Source organism: Etheostoma spectabile, unplaced genomic scaffold (assembly GCF_008692095.1).
Source record: "Etheostoma spectabile isolate EspeVRDwgs_2016 unplaced genomic scaffold, UIUC_Espe_1.0 scaffold379, whole genome shotgun sequence".
NCBI classification, from domain to species: domain Eukaryota; kingdom Metazoa; phylum Chordata; class Actinopteri; order Perciformes; family Percidae; genus Etheostoma; species Etheostoma spectabile.
In genome coordinates this window covers 226,223-231,808 of record NW_022605596.1, presented here as the reverse complement: position 1 = coordinate 231,808, position 5,586 = coordinate 226,223, and the positions used below count along the sequence as shown (strand labels likewise).

The window sequence follows — 5,586 nt, the reverse complement described above, 5'->3', positions numbered from 1 at the left end:
TTATTTTTTGAGGTGTCTTAAGAAATATGGCATGTCCCTTAATATTCTACAGTTGTACAATTGAGAGTATACTGACAGGTAACATTGTGGTGGGGTTTGGTTCGGCTACTTCACATGATTATCATCTTCTGACAAAGGTGGTCAAAACTGCGTCTAAAATCATCGGCGCTCCACTTGAACCACTGCAACATGTTTATTGGAAACGTACTATGAAGGCACGTAGTATTATGCGGGATTCTAGTCATCCGGCGTATAACCTTCGTTTGCAGAGTATCCAAACGCGTACATCACGTTATAGGGATAGTTTTTATCCTCACGTAATAAGGTGACTGAATGAGGGCACAGCAGGAAGGAGGGCTGGGGTCTGTGTTTAGTCACTTAGCCACTGTTTATTGTGGTGGTTTAATGGTTTTATGTTCTTATATTATTATTGTTATTGTAGCTGTTACTGTTGACTGGTGCTGAGAGAGTGCAATAAGGCATATTGTATTTTATTGCTGTGGTACGCTGTACTTAGGTGCATATGACAATAAACTCGAACTCATTTAGTTTACCCTCTGTACAACAATCTTCTGGAATTTTGGATTATAAGCGTTTTACTGCTATGAACCACAAGAGGGCATGTCCTCACTGTGTATGGCAGGGGTCTTCAACGTTTTCCAGGCCAAGGACCCCCAAACTGATGGCGAGATGGAGCGGGGACCCCCTAATTATATATATTGTATAAAATGGTGTTATATCAAACTGGTCCTATAGTGCCATGTGTGCATTGATGACTGAAAGACATCTTCTGCCTCCATTTATCTGTTTACTACAGTGTGTTGAATTCATGTTAATGTGGATTTAAAGACATTTCAATTAGTGGAAAAAATTGCAGGGGGATGTAAAAAAAAAAAAGTCTAATTAACCAAAACCTTCGCGACCCCCATGCAGTACCCCTTGTTGAAGACCCCTGGTGTATGGTATTTGAAAGAATAACTCCAGGCTTACTTTTCTTCATCATTGGAACCTATGACATGCGTGTAATTTTCTCCAGTTAACAGCTCTTCTGTCAACACCTCGCTGAGACATAACAGACAAAACCCATCACTACTTTTTCCTAACACATCTTTATTAACCATGGTATGTTTCCTGGTAGTATTGTGTCGCTCTTTCCGCTGTGAAGATGATGGGACGTTCTTAAAGAACAGTGAAGAGAAACCAAACCCATTTCTTCACATTATGTGATAGAACAGAGCTACTTTTGTTCAAACTGTCATAACTGCTATTGCTAAAAACTGACCAGTTGGTCTCACTTAAGGAGAGATGCTCAAACTTAAAGCCAGTAGATTAAGTCATAAGCCAAAAACTGTCTGACATTATCTTTTTGAAGGCCAAATTTAGCTCCAGTCAGGGTTCCTATGATAAGTTCTGCAAAGACGTTTCTGCGTTTTAAAACACAGTTAATAGTGTACAGCTCATAGTGTGTTCAACAATAATATCAGATCTCCATCTTTTGTACCATATTTAAACCATATTGCACTTTTTTACCTCATTTCAAATAATTTGGTTGATTTATGGAAGACCTGAACGCCAAAGGTTCAACTAAATATAAGATAAATAGCAAACATTTGGATTTTAATCCTGTGTAAACTGGAGAATGTGTATCAGCCTCCTATAAGAGAACATGAGTCACCGATATCTATCATTCTAAACTCAAAACCACTGAATAGCTTAATCTTCTTCAATATAATAAAAGTAAATCATTTAGTAGTCCCACAAGGGGAAATGACAATTTACACTATTACACACAGGCCTGAATTACACACACATGCTCAGTACCTATACATGCACTAAATGAAGAGATGCCAAAGGTGTGTGTGTGTGTGGGGGGGCTGCCCATGGGAAGCAGTTTGGGGTTCGGTGCCTTGCTCAAGAGCACCTTGGCAGTGCCAAGGAGGTGAATTGGCACCTCTCCAGCTACCAGTCCACCACCATACTTTGGTCCGCACGGGGACTTGAACCAGCGACCCTCTGGTTCCCAACCCCCTATGGACGGAGCTACTGCCACCCCACAATAGCTAAATGAGTCCTAACTATCTTTGTCTCTGAGCTCTGTACAGGCAACGGCCGGAATGGAATAAAACTGAACAGACACATCCGTCTTGGCTTGTCAAGGTATTTCTGACCCTGCCAATGGGCCACTGAGTTCTGGGGAATCGAGGAACTATCAGGACAAAGTAATCCAAATTTAGGTTTCCTGAAGATTTTTGAGGTAAAGCTGCATCCCACCGTCTCATTAGGAGGATGTTTTGAGGCGTACCTTAGCAGTTTCGAGATAAAATCCAATCTACCACTATTAACACCGTGTACAGTAGTCTTCAAAAACAGCCCAGGTCCTGACTTCCACCTGAAGGGCATTCTTTATCAAGCAGACATCCCTTTCCCCAAACACCCCTGAAGTGGGGGACGCCTGGCAGGTTGAACTGGATAATGATGATGGCCCATTCTGAAGGGTCACATGGAGGTCATATTCCAGATTTGCACCATCAATAGGAGCAGGGACGTAGCAGCGTGGGATTGATATTGTACTGAGGTGCTCTCGGCATCCAGACGATCCAGAGCAAAATCAGGATCATCCCAGTCTCTCCTTCTGGACCACAGCTGCTGACTATGCACCTTTGCCCGTGTCATAAATGGCACCATGAATCCCAGGAACTATCTGACTGGCTAATACCTGGTAGGTCCGTGCTGAATGTTCAATGGGCCAGGGATGATAACCAAGAGTGTCTTTGGCACAATGCCACCTGAGGCCTAGAGCAGGTTCTATTGGGTGGGTTCTGTGTTGGACTAACCGGTTTCATAGCGACTTACCTTGCCTCAGTAGTGGATTACTGGCCCACAATTCCAGCCAATTGGCAACAGTTGATGGTAGGGGTGGAGGGGTGGAAGCCTCATCCTCCACTGCAAATAGGTGAAGGGGTATTTAAATTGAAATGTGGAACTAATGCCATTGATATGAACCTGTGCTAATCTAGATACATTATGCGGTGTATAACCTACTGTAGGACAACAAACAATATGTGATGGTTACTGTGGTAAGGTGAAATAAAGTCATGCTACTGCATTCATTCAATATTTGTTTTCAGGTGAGAAATCTGAAAAGCTGCAAATGTAAGTGTCACTGAATCACATTGAAATATATCTAAAAAGTGCAAATATGTTGAAGAAGAAGAAGTATTCAAGAGCAGAGATAAGGGAGGCAGGAGCAGTTAAACAAGGATTTATTATTTCCACAGTCCAAGGGAAACACAGGGAGCAAAGAATGAAACAGCCAAATTCAAAAAAAACAAAAAGGGTCCAGGGAAAAAGACAAGACAAAAACAGAACTGGGAAAAACAGATCACAAGGAGGAAGAAACACACACCGACAGGAACAACTACACACATGAGGCAACAAAACGGTCTGACAAGTGCCAAAGGGAACCCCGAGGTTAATTACAAAAGGTAACGAGGTAACGAGGAACAGGTGATACGTCAGGTGAATCCCATCAGAGCGGGGCGGGACAATCAGACAGACAGGAAGTACAGCTGGAGACAAGATTTCAAAATAAAACGGGAAACAGAACAGACAGACACTCACAGGGGAACGCAAGACGGAAACTACCACACAAGACCGGGGAGGAAACTAAGACACAAAACACGAGGGGTTGGGTTACAAAAATTAAATTGATGTGCGATTTAGTCAAACTTGATTATTTGCATTTGGTCTGAAAAGACCTTCACGCTAAATTTACCTTTTATTTTCCACTTGTCTTTAGGAAAAACTCATTAAACTACAGCTTCAACTCAGATATATGCCAACAACATTGACTACTTGGCAGCAACCAAAGCATCAAATTATGTATTTACTTTAAACATTTGACAAACATACTGTTCATATTGTAATATAATAACATTATACTATTTATCCCGGTATCCTTGCACTATGCTCCATATTTAAATAATTTTTATTGCACTCTTTGTTAACTCATGCCTCTATATTGTTCTGTTTAGAGTATGTATATATTGTGTGTATATCTCAGTGTGTATATTTTTGTTTTGGTTGTTTTGTATGTGTAAGCACAGTGTGAGTAACGATGCTCCAAAGAAAAGGTCTTCGCATGTGTCCTCATACCTGGCAAATAAAGCTGATTCTGATTCTGATTCTGACATTAAATGATTTATTAAAATGTATTTTCCTTTCTCCTGTTTGTTTTGAAGAACTGGGGAGACCATGCCTTGGTGTGTTCCTGTTCACTCCACCAACAGCGAGCTAGATGTATGTACTCCTCACACTGTAAGTGGTGTTTGTGTGGAGCACTTGTCTGTGGATGTAAACCAAGCTCGGCCTGCAGTCTGCTTCACTCTGCGTTAATTCGAACCATCCATACTCACTCAGAAAGAGTATTTACTCACACTGGGAACCCTGCAACCATGGGAGATACAGCAGAGGTATGGCGAGGGGGGAGGGGAAGGGGGTGGACAAGGAGTGTGTGTGTTGGGGAAGGGTGGATGCTGAAAACAAAAGAACAGAAAGAGGGAGAATTTTTTTGCTCTATGTGTGTGTGTGTGGGTGTGTGTGTGTGTGTGTGTGTGTGTGCGCATGCATATGCGGTGGTACCTGTGCTCTGTCTCAATCTGTCAGCCGCTCTGACACTGAGATCTATCCTGCAGCAGTGGGCAGAGAGAGGAAAAACTGAACGAGAGGACAGTAATTAAACCTTGAGTGCGTGCGTGCGTGTGTGTGTGGTGTGTGTGTGTGGTGTGGTGTGTGTGTGTGTGTGTGTGTGTGTGTGGTGTGTGTGTGTGTGTGTGTGTTGTGTGTGTGTGTGTGTGTGTGTGTGTGTGTGTGAGGTGTGTGTGTGCAAATTCACTTTTGCTGCTTCTTATGTTACATGCATTTTTGCATGTTGTCTCAACTTACATGCACACAGTGTATATCATGCATGTCAAATGTAAAAGGTGTGTGTGTGTGTGTGTGTGTGTGTGTGTGTGTGTGTGTGTGTGTGTGTGTGTGTTTGACACTTTTATTGCCAGGGGAAAGAAGCAATATCTCGTCTACAATGCCAGACATGGGTGACAAAATGGGGTCTTAATTTGCTTTAGGGAGCTGTGACTCTCTCTATCAACTCTGCATCAGCGCTAAAGTCAATCACCCAGCATGCTGAGCGACAGGACCAGGCTACACTCCACATTTTTATTAGACTAATGTTTATTTACAGCTGCAAACCCCAAACAGCCTTTTTGTTATTGTGCACTGATCCCATTTCTGGGACTATGATGAAGTCAGGAGTAGGTTAGGTTGAGGAGTGGAGCAGTGGTTGCTGTAAACCATGTCAAGAGGCTGAGTGGTGGAATGTGTTTAGGTTTCATTAGGGCTTAAGATGAGTCGCTTCAGGCTCCAGATGGAGGATCAGGACTGCAGTGCAGACCAAAAACAAGTATGTGAAACCGGTAAACTGGACGTCAAAGCCATGGATTCTAGTTTGACCAGGTTTTTAAAAGCTGTGTTTTCATCCAATTGCTGTCTTTGCTTCTTTTGTGCTTTGAGCAAATCACTCCGCCC

The 5,586-nt window shown here is 42.6% G+C and overlaps 2 long non-coding RNA genes across 2 annotated transcripts in view; one reads left to right on the top strand and one right to left on the bottom strand.

Annotated features, from left to right (window-relative positions):
- Window positions 1-525, bottom strand: part of LOC116686501 (uncharacterized) — an 8,818-nt gene extending 8,293 nt beyond the window's left edge. Inside the window, exon 1 of the long non-coding RNA XR_004331272.1 lies at window positions 514-525. This is a non-coding gene — a long non-coding RNA (uncharacterized LOC116686501). The remainder of the gene's footprint in view (window positions 1-513) is intronic.
- LOC116686500 (uncharacterized) overlaps window positions 1-5,586 on the top strand; it is a 12,698-nt gene that overhangs the window by 5,866 nt on the left and 1,246 nt on the right. The window lies entirely within an intron of this gene.